This window comes from Cygnus olor, chromosome 4, assembly GCF_009769625.2.
Source record: "Cygnus olor isolate bCygOlo1 chromosome 4, bCygOlo1.pri.v2, whole genome shotgun sequence".
In the NCBI taxonomy this organism is placed as follows: Eukaryota; Metazoa; Chordata; class Aves; order Anseriformes; family Anatidae; genus Cygnus; species Cygnus olor.
The window spans coordinates 45,941,096-45,958,311 of record NC_049172.1 but is presented as its reverse complement, the minus strand read 5'-3'; the positions used below and the strand labels follow the sequence as shown (position 1 = coordinate 45,958,311).

Sequence of the window (17,216 nt, the reverse complement as noted above, 5' to 3'; positions counted from 1 at the left end):
CTAGAGTCAGATAAGACTTTGGGTTATTACAACAAATAAAAACAGTCAACAGTTTGGGCTTCATCTCTCTAATTTGTATTTTTCCCCACACAAGCTTTACCATCTTCCTCCAAGTCAGTGAGGGCTACAGCTGAACACTGACCAACGACTGTGCACAAACAAGAACAGTGCTGGTACTCAACCCAGCAAAAATGCCCAGATAAACTCCTTTCCCAGAGCAGATTCCCTGCTAATCAGCTCCCAACTACACAAACTGTGGGGCAAACAGAGAAGCCCAGCTCTGCTGGGCTGCAGAAGCAGGCGTGCAGAAAGGTGTGAGGCAGCTGGAAACAGGGCAGGAGTGGAGGGCAGAGCATGATGCCATGAACTTGCTTTGTCAGCACAGACCTGTTTCTGCCATCACACTAGTACATGTGGAAGACGTGTAAATTCTTGTCTGGTATTTCTCCTCAGATTCCAGACGCAAATGAAAAGCGTCTAACCTCTGAACGTGCTGTGCGTTCCCAAGGAGCTCGCTGGTATAGGAAGCAAAACTGAACAGAAACACCAGGAGAACTGATGGACTGAGAAGGCTGTTTGCCATAAATATTCTCTTGCTATCTTACCCCTCCTTTTTTTTCCCCCCACTAACAAGCAAAGAAGCATTTTCAACACAGGACATCTACCATAGTACAAGAGAACTCCCTCAGTGTTCACACATGCACACACATGCATGCACGCTGACAGATTATCATAAAACCTGTGCCAGACCCTGCAGACAGATCTTCGGATGTACATGTGTTCTGCACACAGGAGAGAAACCACACACAGACAAACAATTTCCACCGTATTCCCTGCTTCACACAGCTCCCTGTGGGCCCTCTTGATGTATTAAACAGCTTCAGCCAATTAACTAAACAAAGCATGAATTTTATCTCATCGCAGAGCCTGCCACAGAACCTACCTCAGGCTGAAAACCACCATAAAGGTACTAAGAATTGCCTAAGCACTTGGCTAGCGAGGTCACTATGTGCAAAGAGCAACTTTCAGGAAATACAAAAGCAAAACACCAGCACGAGGTCTTGCAGCTAGGAAGGCAACAACTGCAACAACTGCTGTTTCTGTAGAGTAATATTCCTTTCACATTAATGACTTCCTAGCAACAGCAACTATTTTACTGCCAGCTATTAAGCAGGCAGAGATGTGTGGAAGAGCAGGAAAGTAAGTAATTAATATAGTAACATCTGTGTATCCTAGGACCTTCCAAGTCTTATTTCAGACTCAATGTAGTTAAAAGATTAACTTCGTGCTAGCCACCGTCTCAAAGCTGCTTCTGTCAATGCTGTTTAAATATCGATTGTCTAAGACTCACTCTCATCTTCATTTTAAGTTTTAATTCAAAGGGTTAGAAGATTGTCTAACAGGAGTGTTAGACAACAGAAGGATGCCCCCCAAAATCATAACACTCTGAAATGCCATCTGTTCCTCAGAGATTTGCTGAATTATGGAGACTGCTGTGTGCAAGGCCTGCATACCGTTTTGCTGCAGCAGTCACACTGCAGTCAGCTCGTGCCGAACCTCTGCCTGATCTTGTTTTGTTGCGTTGCCAGGGGCAGCTGATTCAGAGGAAACTTCAAGAAACCCTCAAAAAGATATTTTTAGGATCACTGACTGTCCCAGCGGTAGCGCTACTTCCTAACCACGCACTAGCTCTTGGTCTGTGCTTTGGTACAATTCTGCTCTGCAGAGTATTTCACTTGGCTGACCTTGCTCATGCCAGCCGGACAACTCTACATGGAAAGACGCCTCCAGGTTGGCAGCGCAAATCCAAGGGGCAGTTTTATCGTGGAGACATATCCTTCCTGCCAAAAGTTACACCCCTGCAAGTCTCTCCCTTGTCCAGCCTTCCCACAAGAGAGAAATATCATGTGCATGACACCGAAATCTGTATTTGGCCAGGTTGCTTACAACATTGCAGAGATGTAGGATCACAGCACAAAACTGTCACTACAGAGCACTCATAAACAAGAGGGATTGCATGGCTGTCCTCGTCCTCAAAGAGGCGTGTGTTTAATGCTCAATCAGCACCAAGCCCTCCTGGAACCTTACACTCTCCACGTGAAATTAATTTCACACACTGCAGGCTGTTAAAAATAAAAATCCATAAAAATGGCCTTACCCACAATTTGCGTGGTGTGGGGACTTCTAGCAGAGAAAACAATTTGTGGCATCCAGCTTGCAGAGCAGAGAAGTAGAAATCTGTAGTTAGAACTGTAATAGCAATTTTCTCTCCTAAAAAGGAAGTAAGAGAAAACTAGGACTGCTGGAAGAACTGCAAGGAGTCACCAGGTTCAGTGTCCCTTATCCTCTGTACCATATGCACAGAGATCGAGGTCAAAGATACTGTCTGTGCTTTCTGTGAATGAAAACTAGGGGACAGCACTGCAAAGGTACAGCTCTGACCATTTCCAAAGCCACCTGTAAAAGCAATGCTTAAGAGAATAGCTAACAGTTGAGCTTGTGAATTACGACTTCTGAAATCTTACAGAAGTAGATGCTGGCTGCTCTGGGGACAGGTCGTAGTTTTACCATGTTTACAAGAAACCCACCCCCAAATGAAAGAAGGTGAATTGGCTGAACCCAGTGCTTATGATTTTTTTTTTCCAGGCCTTAATTTTCAAATGAGCTGTGTGATTTTGAGGGTCAGCTGAACGACAGCATGACTGTCAAGAGGGGCACTGCTAAAGCAGCGGTGCTGCAGAGACCTGAAGGGAGGCATACCGCCACGCACACCTACCTTCTAGCTCCGCCTGAAGATAGTGGCGCTGTGACTCCCCATGTCCCCCGGAGCCGGGCACATGGGTATCACAAAGACACTGCCAGCACCAGCATTGTGACCCCACTGCCCCACATTCCTAGCTTCGCAGGGACAGCTTGGCCCCATCCCCCATCTCCACCTGAAGCTGGGGACATCAGGACAAAGGCACGTCATTAGTACATATAGCACAGATGTATGTGTATGACAAAACCTCCCAACCACTTGTCCAGAAGGTGGTAAAAAGCCATCTCAGGAACCCTTAGGAACCAGGACCAGAAATGTGGCTTATTTTTTCCAAAGGCTGCAGTACCAAAGGGATTAAGTGGAAAAAGAAAAAAGGCGAGAAAATTAAATGAAATAATGACTTGCACATTTCATTGGCAACCACACACTGATGGAAATACAAGGAGGCTGAATTTACCTATCTAGACAGGCTAACTTTGGACTGGGGCCTTTACAACAAGAATTTCATATATAAATCCTTGGTTAAAGGAACAAAAACCTCTCGAAACTCTGATACCCTGTAGCCAGCCAAACACCACAGCAGTCCAGCTTTGAGCAGGAGTGTATGACTCACAGAGTCTTCTCAAGTTTCCTTAAATTGCAGCTACTTCTTGGAAGATTTAATATTGCAAAAGGCTTCTGCAAACCTTCCCAAGCATCCCCATCAGATTGTGAATGCAGTATTAAATTTCCTCAGTGAAATATAGACAATTAATCTAAGAAATTCAAAATGAACACATCACTGAGAAGGTTTAAATCACCAATTCAAAGAATCAAAGAGATTATTTGCTCAGCTCTACGCTGACAAATACTTGTCAGACTTTTTCTTTTTGGTGAGGGGTGATTCATGCAGCTCAACTGCTCTACTCACTTGCCAGCTGTGCAATCTTTTCAACATCAAGGCTCTGCACTGCAACTCTATGCCAGATATTTATTTATTTATTTTTTGGAGGGTGGGGGATGTAATCCTGTAACAAATTCCTATTTAGGATGGCTTTCAATCACAACATTAACAGCACTTAACATTTGATCTCGTACACCTTGGCTTTGCTGGAAAAGCTCTTGGTGTGTTACATGATGAACTGGTTTGCAGAGAAATCCTGCCCTAATGCCCTGGAACCCAACAGGACAGGAACTCCTTCATCTTAGAAAGACGGCACGATTTCAGCAAATTAATTGAATATTCTATGCCTTTCTTTCCATTAACTGTACATACAATAAAATGAACTGTCTGACTTCCAGCCTTTTCCACGGTAGACGAGTGTAAGATGTCTGGGGCACACAAACTGCTCAGCTGCCTCATTTTTGGACTCCTGCTGCACACCGCTTCACATTCCTTGGCATTTTTCTGAAAGAGCAACAGATATTAGATATTTTACCCAAAATGTACTGCCTGAACAATTTCATTTCAGTATGCAGTTCAAACCATAGTTGTTAACAGAGCAGTTATCTTCAGTATACCTCTTCCATTAAAAGACTCGAGAGGCATCAACCAGCACTGAATTCAGAAGCAGAACAGCGCAGTCATTTCCAGCCTGGAGGCCTGAGGAGACAGTGCTTGGGAATGTTTTGGCTTCCTTTTGCTGCAGACGTAACAGCTATCACCACCTAGTCTCTTTCCACCTACCCTGCTTTCACATCCTGAACTTCTACAGTTGCTATATACCTGGAAATAAAATCAGACTTTTCATTTCACCTCAAATTGTTTTAAGTTTTCCTACATCCTGAGCTTTACATTTGCAATTTTGCTTCAAAGAAGTTCCCGTGTCCCATTTTCCCATGGTGAATGCTGGAGTGATAAGCATCAAGAACTATCTTTCAGTATTTAAAAAATGAATCAATCCCCATTTATTTCTTCACCAACGTTCCCACAAACAAGCATGTCCTGTCCCAGTTTAAACCACCCAGTGCACACTTGTGCTGCACAGTCTGTGCCCTCCTCACATCCCTCAGGAAGCACTGAGGAGAAGCAGCAGAGGGTTTGGGAACACTAAGATGGGCGCTGTGCCATTCCAGCTCTGGCTACCAAGCTGCAGAGTGCCATCTCGTCCTCTCCCTCAGGGTAAATCCTGCTCTTACGCAAAATGCCAGCAGGGGGAAGTCATGCTTCTGCCTGTGAAGATGGTTTTCCTCCACTAGCACCATAAATACGCTGACTTATTTGCTTCCATAAAACCTTCAGCCAGATACTCAGCCCAGAAAGGCTGCTGGGTGTCAAGGAGCAGGTTCCTTGTGCTGGGATCAGCTCTGTGGCTGTGAGCTGCAGAACTCTTGGCACCTTTTAACTCAGCCAGTCTGTTTACCCTAACCTATTACCTGCTTGCTATTCAAATAAACCCTACATATATTCGAATATAAAAGGCTAATTCCTCCCAGCTGTGTGGGTTAGTAAGGATTTGGTGCAATTACTGCAGGATCTTTGCCCCCAGCGCCAGCCTACATGCACATCATTTCACACATCGGTCTGTACCATGACTACTTTTTGCCCACAAACTCTTCTTTGGTCAAAAAGATTCCAGCTACTCCCAGGCACTACCGCATCTAAGTGACTAATCCTTTACAATTGTTAAGTGATTAGTATTTTCTGATTCTTTCAAATAAAAATTAAGAAAAGATTTTAATTTAAATGCTAGAGCATCCAAATGAGAGTGGACAGCAGACACTTGGGGAGAAAACACCTGTGACAAGTGAAAAAAAAAAAAGGATGTGATTTTTTTACTTGAAACAGAAAAGTCTGGACTATTTTTTCATTTGAAAACTTTTCTCTAAATGCTCTAGAGGCCATTGCCAGGAACGGGCAGGGCAGATTTTAACTTAAAGAGCCTAACACAACTCTTTTCCTGGTCTCTTTTGGTTCATTTTTCCTATTTTTTTTCCTGTTCTCCTTACTCTAACCTAGAAATTCTAGATCAAAAGAGCCTGAGATAGGCCCACTGGATTTAGGAGAAAGGATTTTCGTCAACTCTCTTAACCTTCAATCAAGCCTAAAGGTCAGTTTTCCTTTTATGCATGGAAAACATAAGAGCAAGATTGAAGCTGGAATTAGCAAGTTTATTCACTCTTTTCTTCATGGTTTGTTCAGAATCAGGTAATTAAAAAAGAGCTCAGATTCCAAGCAGCAAAGCTCCTCAAAGCTAACAGAAACTCCTTTTGTAGGTGGGCACCGAGGCAAAGGAGGCAGTTCACTGCAGTTTTTGCCACGTGTACGGAGGTGAGCTTCATAAAGTGCAGACTGCAGAGTACAATTTACATGGAAAGAGGACATCCAATCCTGTGTAAGTGACACAGCAGCACAGCACTGTTCTTTATACTGCTCTACTATATTAATCACTCATTATTAAGAGACTGCAACTTAAACATGCTGGGCAGTAACCAAAATACATCGTAAAAGGGACTCAGCCGAAGATGTACATAAAAATGCTCCCCACTAAGCTGACCAGGAGAAAGGCAGGGACATGATTCTCCCTTGTCTGGGCAGAAAGACAGCAAAAGCACCACGACAAGAGCACCACCACCAGCAGCTTCTTGCTCACGCATCCTGGCAACCCTTCACATGTGATGCGACAATCACGGAAGGGGAAATTTCAGCTTGCCAATGCCAGGAAGCTAGCTAACATGCTAAAAGAGGCTTCAGGATGTGCAAGATGAAATGGCAATCCTTATGTAACAGCAAACACTGAAAAACAAACCAAACACCCACCCCAAACAATGTAGAAACCGCACCACCACCCAAGCCCACCAAAAATAACAGTAGATTAAGCATGCATAGCAGTCAATTAAGCATACATAAAAAGTAGAAATAAGAAATTTAATTCATTTCTGTATCATCTAAGTCAACAACATGACTTCTCAACCTTCACTTATCTATCTATCTATCTACCTGTCTAAGCCTTTAACCGTAATGGTCTCAACTTTCTTTTACCTTTTCTGGTGTGACTACAAGTCCAGTGATTGTAATGGGAGCATGGGCGCCATGTGGACATGATGAAACCTACCTCACTTCCCAATGATCAGGCTGAGTCCCGGCCTCAAAAAGGACACAGGTGCTCAGTGTTAGAGAAAGTGAGTGGGAGACAGGAGCTGAGCTTGAGGATCCCTATGCTTCAATTCCCATATTAGAAAAGGGGATCGCAGGTAGAGGCCCTGGGACTGGAAGGATTCCCTAAGCCACTGGGGCCAGTTCTTCCCAGTCACTGCTAAACTAGGAAGTGTATCCTATGTGTATTTAAATCAGCAACAGCACTTTGAGAAACCTAATAGCACCTAAGGTGTTTATGCAGACAAATCAGTCTGTTTTCTCTGAGCCCTGCAGTGTGCATAGAAGCAAAAAGTGCAGGGTCTTGTGCACATAAATAACCCACTTTCCCCAAATCTTGCCTTCTAACTCCAGGAGAAGGAAATTAAAAAATTAAGAGAGAAGACATGTAAGAAAATTTTTTCTCTTCTCAGATTTTACCAAAGAAACAGAATACTTGTAAGCTGTGCTTAGTGATGCTAAGGTCTGAGTTAGAGCTGTGTGCCTCAGGCTCTGCTTTGTGCTGATTTGGCTACGAACATGTTGGGCTTGGGTTCATTACACCGTCACACCGCTCTTCCTAAGCACCTTTCTCCTAAGACAAAACCTATGGAAAAGATGAGCCTGCAAATCACTGCAAATCCAGAAGATACTGAAAATTTTCTTCACAATGTGAAGAATCCCCCGATTCTGTGTTTTCATTTCTATTAAATCTACTCTTTCTGTCACACTGGGAACATCACAGGCACAACCCCATGGAGCCAGCCTTGCAAGAACCGGGAAAGCACGGAATGGCTGCTTATCCAGACATTCCCAAGAGACACACTGTCACGCTGCAGAGAGCCATAACCGTTGAGAGAGGCCTGATACCACCAAAAGAAGGTATTGCCTGCTTTCTGAAGCAGCACAGGGCCATTCTGAACAACGTGCCTTCAAACCTGGTTAATTTGAAGGGATTCCACTATATCGGTCCCTTGCACCTATGACAATGACACTGACCGCAACCTTGAAACAGTCAGCTGCAAAATGTGCATATAAAAACTAGCTGAAGTGGTTGCTGTCTTCACAATTAATTCTTTAATGTCAAAGTAAAACATGTTCTAAGTGGAAATGTGGGAAAAACAATTAGAAAACCTCTGGGTTCTATTGACAAAATGAATTGTCATCACCCTTTTCCGATAGGGAAACCAGAGCACAAGGTGGCTATATGACCCATTTTAAGTTCGAATCTGACTCAGGTCTACTTGAGTCCCACCAGAAGCCCATGCAGAAAGGAGAGATGCAGCAGGAAAGTAAGAAGAGAGACGGACATGGCACTGAAAATTGCCAAGTGTTTGCACTTGCCTTGCTTACAAGAAGTGCTTGATTCCCAGTTATGCAAACTCAAACTCACTCTACAGCCAGCCAATGTGCAGGCACGTCTCACCTTCTAGAAGTCATGGGCTGCACGAAGTCTGAGCTAGCCCCTGGCAGATGTGGGGATTGCTTGAGTGAGGAATTCAACTTGCCAGTCTTACCCCCATGGGAAATTCCCTCTCTAAGTGTTAAATCTTTACCTGCCTCTGAAGGGCAGTGCTAAGATTATGGAAACTGGATTAAAGCTGGGCGAGATTCTAGCTCAAAAACCCTTCTGTAATCATTTAGAACTCTTCCTATCTTCAGCTGTAATTACTGCAAGGGGAGAAAGCAAAGCCACTTCTCTAAATCATGCATTAAAGCACTCTCTTTTCACTTTACAGCTTAACTTTTTAAAAATACATTTAAAAAAAAAAAGTTTATTTTTAACTTCTGACGGCAGCAGCTTCTCAGAGGAATTTCATATCCCCCAGCAATCCTTTCAGGATTAGCGACAGCACTGAGTCAGACTCCAGAATGTAAATGCTAATGTAGCTGAATTGCTTCCTGTAGAGCTGCATACAGAGATGTCAGGTGCACTGGGTCTGTTACTGGTAGAAGTGACCTAAACCAGTTGCTTATTTTGACTAGGCTATTCCAGCTTGCTGACTAAAGAAGTCTGCATTCTTATCCTCTGGAATTTCTGTGTGTTTTCATGAACAATTTTTTACAGATAAGCTGTAATTTACCATCTGATAGTACTTGGGCATGTTTGGCAAAATCTCAACATTAAACTCAGGCTGAAAAAAGGGTCCAGAAGGAAAGTTTCTGGTAATACACACAGCAATTCTTTACACAGAAGATGGTAAAGAAAATGATATGAGGAAAAATTCTCACATTCCAACCCCCCCCCCCCCCCCCCAAGTCTTGGGGAAATAAGCACTTGCTAAAATCACATCTGCAGGAGATAATGCTTTCCTTAATTAGGCCATGAACGATACAAGTGTCCAATCCTGGGAAATAAATGAGAAAACAAAACAAAACAAAACCAACTATTATTGGAAATCACCTTTTCCTGGGAGAACCCTACTGTTGCAGTTTGTACTCAGTACACTGCAGATGACTGCTGAAAAGGTGTCGGTATCATTCTGTTGGCTCTCTTTTGCCCTTGTAGCTATAGAGGCTGAAAGGACTTCCGAATTAAAAAGAATAGCTAGGATTGAATTCCAGAGCGCGCTCAGACAGCAAGCTGCATCTGACCTGCACAGCACGAGGATTGGTGCAAGACGACCCCTCCCTCCCTCCGAGCACAAGCTGATGCCAAACACCCCAAGAGCCCCATCCGCCTGAAGCCTGGCGCCCCGAAAGCTGCTCGAAAGGCTGAGGCAAGAGCGAGACAGAGGAAGCCTTTAGCCTGAAATAAACACTGCCCTTCAGACCCCGCACAAGGCTTTGTTGCTATTATTTACCTCCTGGGTCCCTCTCCGGGTGGAGTCACCGCATGCGCAACAAACAAGGAAACCTTATGTTCTGTGGGAAGGGAGAGATTTTACTACTGTTAAAATGCCATTTGTAAAAAACAAACCAAAAAACTTCCTTCCATTCCAGCCTTCAGCTGTGCTCTCACGCAGTGTTCCTTGGGGCTTGAGGATGAATTTCTATAAGCAGGAACTGACTGAACATACTACATTGCATCTTTCTGAACACATAAGGTGATAAATTTCTCGGGTCAGGTCCTGATGTGCTTTTGCCTCATACCAAGAATATTGGCAAGTCTCAGCAAATTATGGGAGTGAGACAGCTAGAAATCATGACACAGCACGACCGCACAATAAATTGTGCTAGGGAAAAGCCAGGAGGCCATGCTTGCTGGGGTTCCCTCAGTTGCACTGGTTTTCCGCCCAGCTCTGTAACTTTGGAGCATGGAAGAAGGATCTTGCATTTCTTGGAGCCTCTGATACCATGCCTGGATTCTGAAAAGAACAACGAAGAGCTGTTCTCAAAATGGTCGCAGGAAGGGCTTACCGCAGCACACCAGAAGTACTGAACGCTTACAATGAGCCAGGGATACAAAACAACCACCACTGGGGCTCTGCTGGAAAGAAAAAACAACGGAACATGGAAAAACAGGTTGCAGCAGGGGGACAAACACACAATTTTCATATGAACAAACAGCCTTGCTTGTTTAACTGCAAGCCTGGCTCACATAGCTCCTGCATAAATCTAACTTTGCTTGCTAATGCTTTATGTTTTACTGAGGAAAGCCAAGCAAAGCAGGCAGCTGTGCTCTGGGAATCGTTTCCGTTGAGGCACGGGGAAGGAAGATCGAATTATGCTGATGGACAGATTGGCAGGGCCCTGGGCACAGTACCGTGGAGGAAATGCCTCGTGATAACCACTTGCTCCCATCCACAGCATCAGCATGATAACCTTTTCCAGAATAGAGCTGACAACGATGCCCTTGTGTCACTGTCCTGAGATCCAGCCTCAGTAGCTAGCAGGCAGCATTACAGTTGCTTCACAGCGTTCAGAGCTTGTCAAAAACACTGAGACAAACAGACTTGACCTTACTCTGTAATTTCATTTGTTGTAGCTGAAATTTTTCTTTGTGGATACATCAAGTGGACCAGGACCAGTTATTTTAATCGTCAAGTCTGAGGTCACTGGCCTTTGAGACATTATTGCTAGAGAAATAACTGCTAAAAAAAAGCCTTGTCATTTCCTAGACTCCACTGAACAATGCCAGCACCTAAAGACAGCCTTGACCTCGAGAAGCTGACAACCTATATATAAAGTAAGAAGCGACAGAATGACAGCAGATGGACAGAGAGCACAGGAAAGCAAAGAGACTCCACACGGCAGGCTGACAGGCCCTATTTGAACATACCAGCAGCCCACGGGGCATCAGAGCAAGGGTGAGCTACGAGACAAATGAGATGACAGGCTATCAGCTGCTGGTGTTGTTTGGGATGGCTCCAATGGGCTGGAAAGATCTGGCTTCAGTGGGTCCATGGTGGCACTACTCTAGAGGCGTTCTGCTTTCCCTAAGCCCGAAAAGGCCGTGCAGAAGAGATGCAAGAAGATACAGTCCTGACTCTTGACCACTCAAGGCCAGGGTATTTTTAAACCCACAACTGTTTGATGCGAGAAATTTATTTGCTTGACAAATGTCAAAATAGCTGTGGGGAAAGTGATCCCGTTTTACAGTGCATAGCCAAGTGCTCTTCTGCTTTATCCCCTAACTCTGTCCAGCTTCCAAGCGACTCCTGCTGCCTTGCTCACCGCATCAAAGCTGGCTCTCCCAGCTCAGGCAGGAAGGTGTTAGGTGCAAAATGCAGAAAGCCCTCAGCTCCCATTTCAGTAGGCTCAGCCTGAATGCCCAACACTGGTAGAGGAGGAACCAAATTCCAGCTGTTACTCAAGCTTTGAATTCTACCTCACTCAAGATTTCAAGGCAAGAGCAGTGAAGTTTTGAATGCTCATTATTAAAACAAGTATTCTAACTACACTGTTATCAATTAGAGAGTGCTTCTGAGTCCTTACAGAGTTTCCTGCAAGCCTGTTAGGTTCTGCAGCTATTAAGGACCTGCCCCTTGCAGTGCCAAGCACAGCATACCCAGCTGAGGGCAGAACTGCAGCTACCATCACAGGGAAATTCACTACTGGGGAAACAGGAACAGAAAACACCACAATTCCTTTGCTTATCTTCTGGACTCTTTTGCATACTTTCTTTAACTCTGTCTGTTAACTAAGGTTGGGTATGCATTCAGACCCAACCTCACCATTTACAAAAGAACCTTCCACTTTTCTAAAAACCAGCAGCTGGAACACACAAAGGCTCACCTCAGCACTGTGGGATCCATTCATTGTCAAAGGCTGAAGCAATGTTCTAGGAGCTGGAATGGAGACTTGTAGAAAAGTACAATAGGATGGAGAGGAATGTTAATGCCTTCTGCCTTTGGGCGCACGACTAACACCTGCGTTTGGGATTGCGCTATTAGTCAGACAAGGAATACATTCTGAAGCATGTGTAGAGTCTGCCAGGTCTCTGCTTAACACCAAGATGATAGATGGTCATGTTATGACACCTGCACAGCACCCAGGGATATTCTGAGGGGCAAGAGGCTTCATTTTCCATTGCCAGCGCTCCGTCAGATTTCCTTTAACCTCCATTTGCCTCATGGGCCAGGGAGAAGATATCCAAAACATACTTGCTGTCAACAGTGCAACTGTGTAGGAATTTCAAGCATTGGAGTCTAGTGTGATTCTTTTACGTACGATTTGTCAGGTGTACAAGCAGAAACTTACGCCTGATGTGAAAAAGGAACTCCAGGTGCTGGATTTTTGCCCGTGCTTTGTAAGAGCAACAGATTTCAAGGAGAACATGCAGCATTGAGGAAGATGAATAGAGCAATGAAACTCAGATCCACAGTCACCATAAAATGATCCAAGCAAGGCCGGACTCCATAAATGTTTCACAAAGCGGCACAACTGGCCCTAAAAGGCACCCCTGAGATTATTTCAACAGAACACCTCAAGAAGTTGAAAAACAGTATGAAAAATAAAGAGTGCTCTGAGGTAACACTGAAACTTTTTAACGGATGGTGACACTACAAGGAAGGAACACTAAGATGTTTTTGTCCTTAGCCTTCAGTAGGGCCTGTAAATTCTGACTGGCAATGCCAAAAACATTGCTGATGCTGGAGATGCAAGAACTAACAAAACAGACTTATGCAGCAGGTTCTTGAGGAAGGAAAGGCTGAATAATTGGCATACTACCTTATTTTCCACAGCAGAGCTTTCACAAGAATTTTTGTGAAGAAAAATAAAAATGGTTTAATGTCTGTGGAATACAACCCAGCAATAGAAAAAGGTGGTGCTGAACATGTTCTTCCCCCAAAAGAAATCCAAAGAACTAAAAAGCATACACACAGAGAGACACATACACGTATATATAATTGAGAAGAATTATGAGCATATGTGAAAACACAGCCGCAGACGTGCCATATGTTTTTAATGGGATATTTCATTATCTCTATCTGCTTGAGGACAGTGTGGAAATACTGTATATCTAGCTTTAAAAGAGTTGGAAAAACAAATTAGTCCATGCAAAGCTCCTTGTTAATGAATACCAGGTTGTTTCTGTGACCAAGCTGACTCATTTAGAGGTAACACTTTGTTTGGGAATCTTGTTATTATAATCAAGTAGCAGTCACAGCCCTACCAGAGGAAAAAAAAAAAATAGTGAGGTCATCACAGTACAGCAATGGAGATGAAATCCACTTCCTGGGACTCATCTAGGCAAATTAGTAACTAAATCTGCTCCCAGCCCAACAATTTCACCTTCAGATCCCATTCTTTTAGCCAGCAAGATCTTGCCTTCATTAAAACAAAACCAACCCCCCGCTCCCAACATCTCATTACGAAACAAAGCTCCCTGCAGAGCCCACTTGACTAGCCAAGACAAATCAGTAGAAACAAAGCACAACAAGAGAAGTTCAAATTCAGGTCTGAATGCCACCTGCAGAAGGCATTCTTCAGTTTTATGAACCAGCACCGCTCACACCCCCTCCCAAGACTTTCAGGTGACTCAGTCGCTCTTTTTTCATAGTTTACACAAAAATAATTGCTGGGTTACACCAGACACACTTGTATCACCAGTAAAATCAAGTAACACAACACAGAAACACAACAGAACTCACTGTGCCTCTAACATTCAGAGCTGCTGCCGGGCTGTCCTCTCAAAAGCTGCTTAAATGATGAGTAACGTTTCCCAGAACCCTTCGTTCGGCCAAGATCAACTACCTGCACTGGAAAGGTAGCACCGAACAGACTGTCCACTCCAGCAGGGTGAAGAGCCGCAAACCATTCCACGTTTGCCCCTGGTTTCGTTACAACTTGACTATCGGTGGATACCATAACAAACTCAGACTTGCATCCTGACGATGCTTCACATTCATGAATGTTAGCAAAACACCTCCCACTCACTCAACAAAAGGTGGCCCTTGGCCCATAGGTTTCTACCCCTGGGGTGCTCTAAAGCGGACGTCACATATTGTGCATATTAACAGCAGGTTTGTTTGGGTGAGAAATACTACGATGACATAAACCAAGAAGTTATTAGCATATATGAGGGGCCAAACCGCTTTGGTTTCCCAGTGGGAAAATATTTTTCAACAAAGAAGTCCAAAGCACTTCAAAAGCATTATAGCACCTGCAAGTCAGCTGGTTTTTCAACTTCCAAAGCTTAGATTTTGTTTTTATTCTACTTTGTTCATCATATGCAGTACTCATGGCCCAGACATTCTGTTGATGCACGGTCCTGTAAGGGGTTTGCAGGGGGGGGGTTATACCACTGGCTTCTGCCACGCCTGCAGAGTCACTCCAGAAAACCTTCACTACCATGTAGTTCACTATGCACAGAGTTGTTCAGCTCCTGAGATTTCTCCTGTTTCATCTTCCATAGTCCTCCTCAGTCCCATCTCACCACACAGACAACAAAGTATGTGCAGCTGTGGAATTATCCGGACACCCAAGAAAGTGAGTGGCTGTTTGGACTTGCACTGTCAGAAGATGACAGATGAGAGCTTTAATGGAAAACAAGCCCACATCCCAGCAAGAAGCCTGCTTCCTTTTACTTAAAGCACCTTTTGAAATCTTTCCCTCCTGCCTTTTAGATCTTCCTGCAAAACACTGGGCAGTTGATGCAGGGAAGCAATCCTTACAATAGCAGAGTTTTCAATCATTCCTAAGTACTTACTTTCCCCAGATAGCTATCGAGCTAGCTGTAGAAGGAAGTCCACTGTGAAAGTGAAAGAAGAGGCTGCTTAGAAGCATTCAAGAAACAAGAATAATGAGTCCTCAGAACAGCCTCCAAGGAGTGACTGGAATTAATCCTTCATAGGCTGTTGCCCTCCTCTTGCATAGAGGAAGACCATCAACAAAAGTCAAAGTACAGATAAACTACTAATGGCACAGGGCTGCTTATTTAGCAAAGCACATATGCTTCTGTCAGCTAATTCTACTTGGAAGAAAAAAGAATCCTTCCCCTGTTAACACAAGGACAATCCTTTAATTAGAGCCATAATGGGGTATGTATCAGCTTTTTCCCTAGTCTAGTAAACTTCCTGCTGAAAATCAGATACCCTATAAAAGGGAAAATCCCTTTCAGATCTAACCTGCCCTGGTTGCTTAATCAGCAAGACATCACAATGTTATTTAAAAAAAAAAGTAAATAAAAAGGTGTGTGTGTGAGAACACAAGATTTTTTTTTCCCCCTAAGAATTATGTGGTCAGCCTACTAAGAAATCACAAAGTATTTATCCATCCAGGGAAGTAGCTTCTCAATCACTTTTCCTCTACCTACTATTAAGGGGACATAAAGATTTCAGGTAGTCTAACCCTGTGGAGAAAGATAAAAATCGCTGCTTGCTTCCAACCTGATTCCCCATGGATACCAAGCTTAAGCGACGACATTGTGTGAGCATGTGCATTTTCTGGTAACAAGTTTTGAGCTATGCGGTCCATTTCAGCCCAGTGTCACAGATGGTGAGTTCTACCTGTTAGGCAAAAGACAGATACCCACCTTTCTCAGTGCCCTCAACAGGTACAAGACAAAGGAGCAATTTCATCTTTATTGGATACCAAATTCCTCAAAGCTGAGACACAAACGGGAAGAAATTCAGACCAGTTTTTTCTTTGCTTTTTCCTGGGGGTGGGGAGGTTTGGTCAAGCTAATTATCCTCTGCTTTGGTGCACCCATCATTAAAAGGAAAGTGGGTACAATATACCATACTGTAGATCTTCGTATTTGTGACAACAACAAGCAAATCCCGGAATCTTCCACTGATTTCTGTTTCCCATGGGCTGTTTGCTGTATTGTGCAAATTGTTTGCACAATACAAAAGTGGGCTTCACATAGCGTAGCATATAAAAAAGTTCCTGTTTCTATACTTTTTGTCATGTATATGAAAACATCTTAGGGAAGAATTTAACAGCTTTAAATATAATGTATTTTTTATTTTAATAATGTAATTTTTTATTTCTGAAAACCAGACATACCCAAATCCTCTAAACTCACTACTTATGTGAAAACAGTAGCAGCATATCAGCTGTCTTTACTTACTTTGCCTGTTGACAACTGTAGTCCTGAAAATGTTCTCTCGTTACTTTAAAGCTCCTTCATACAGGTGTACTGTCAACATGGCTAGTCAATTTGCCTCTGCTTCTCACTATGCACACAGAATTTGTTTTCCTTCCTTAATATACACTGCTCTTAAAAGGCGTAATTTTTCAGCTGTGCTGGTAAGCTGGAGGGAATAAAGATCATAGCATTACTGTGACAAGTGAAAAAGGCTCTCTTCCTTTCTTCAGTCATGCTATTGCTAGTTATATTACCATTAATAATATATAATGCCATTAAATAAGCTAGATGGTGACCGTTCCAGGGTTGGGACAGCAGAACACTGTGGGGTATGTGGTGGTTTCACACCAGTAGGTAGCTCAGCACCACCATGCTGCTCTCTTGCTCCCCCTCCTCAGACAGACAGGGAGAAAATACAATGAAAATAAAGCTCAAGGGCTGAGATAAGGACAGGGAGATCAATACAGCTACTATTTTGAAGAGTGAAACCTTGGAGAGTCACAGGTCTCTGAACTTATTTTTACCCTTGCAATGCAGAATGCTTCTAGCAGTTTTTCCATCATCAAAAAATGCCCAAAGAGCATAAAACTAAGATTTCCTTTCAGAACAGTTGGCTGTTTGTAGTATCACTAAAACACTGAGTTACTTAGAACTCAGTATCCTGACTTCCCCATCAAACGTGGCTGGTTCAAGCAGAGCAGGTTCCGTTGTTGTCAGCTCACTGCCACAGCATCCAAGTACCAATCCACCATAAAAATGTGATGCAGGTCTCAACGCCCACGTATGCCGAAAAACAGGGAGGGAAGGGAAAATACCTCTTCCTTTCACCACAGTGTGGAAGCTCTCTAGAACGGAACCCACAGTTCTGCAGCTTTTCTCAAATGGATACTGAAGAACAGGCACCAGAATGGCCCTTTTGTTGC

The 17,216-nt window shown here is 43.6% G+C and overlaps 1 protein-coding gene across 3 annotated transcripts in view; it reads right to left on the bottom strand.

The window, feature by feature from the left end:
* Positions 1-16,430, bottom strand: part of AFF1 (AF4/FMR2 family member 1) — a 106,071-nt gene extending 89,641 nt beyond the window's left edge. Inside the window, exons 1-4 of one of the 3 annotated variants that reach the window (XM_040556085.1) lie at positions 16,276-16,430; positions 4,017-4,148; positions 2,777-2,942; positions 2,159-2,271 (exon numbers count right to left, since the gene is read on the bottom strand). The gene's annotated coding sequence lies outside the window, so the exon portion shown is untranslated. The remainder of the gene's footprint in view (positions 1-2,158; positions 2,272-2,776; positions 2,943-4,016; positions 4,149-16,275) is intronic. The other 2 variants (XM_040556083.1, XM_040556081.1) reach the window with 2 other exon arrangements.
* Between the last annotated feature and the right edge of the window lie 786 nt (positions 16,431-17,216).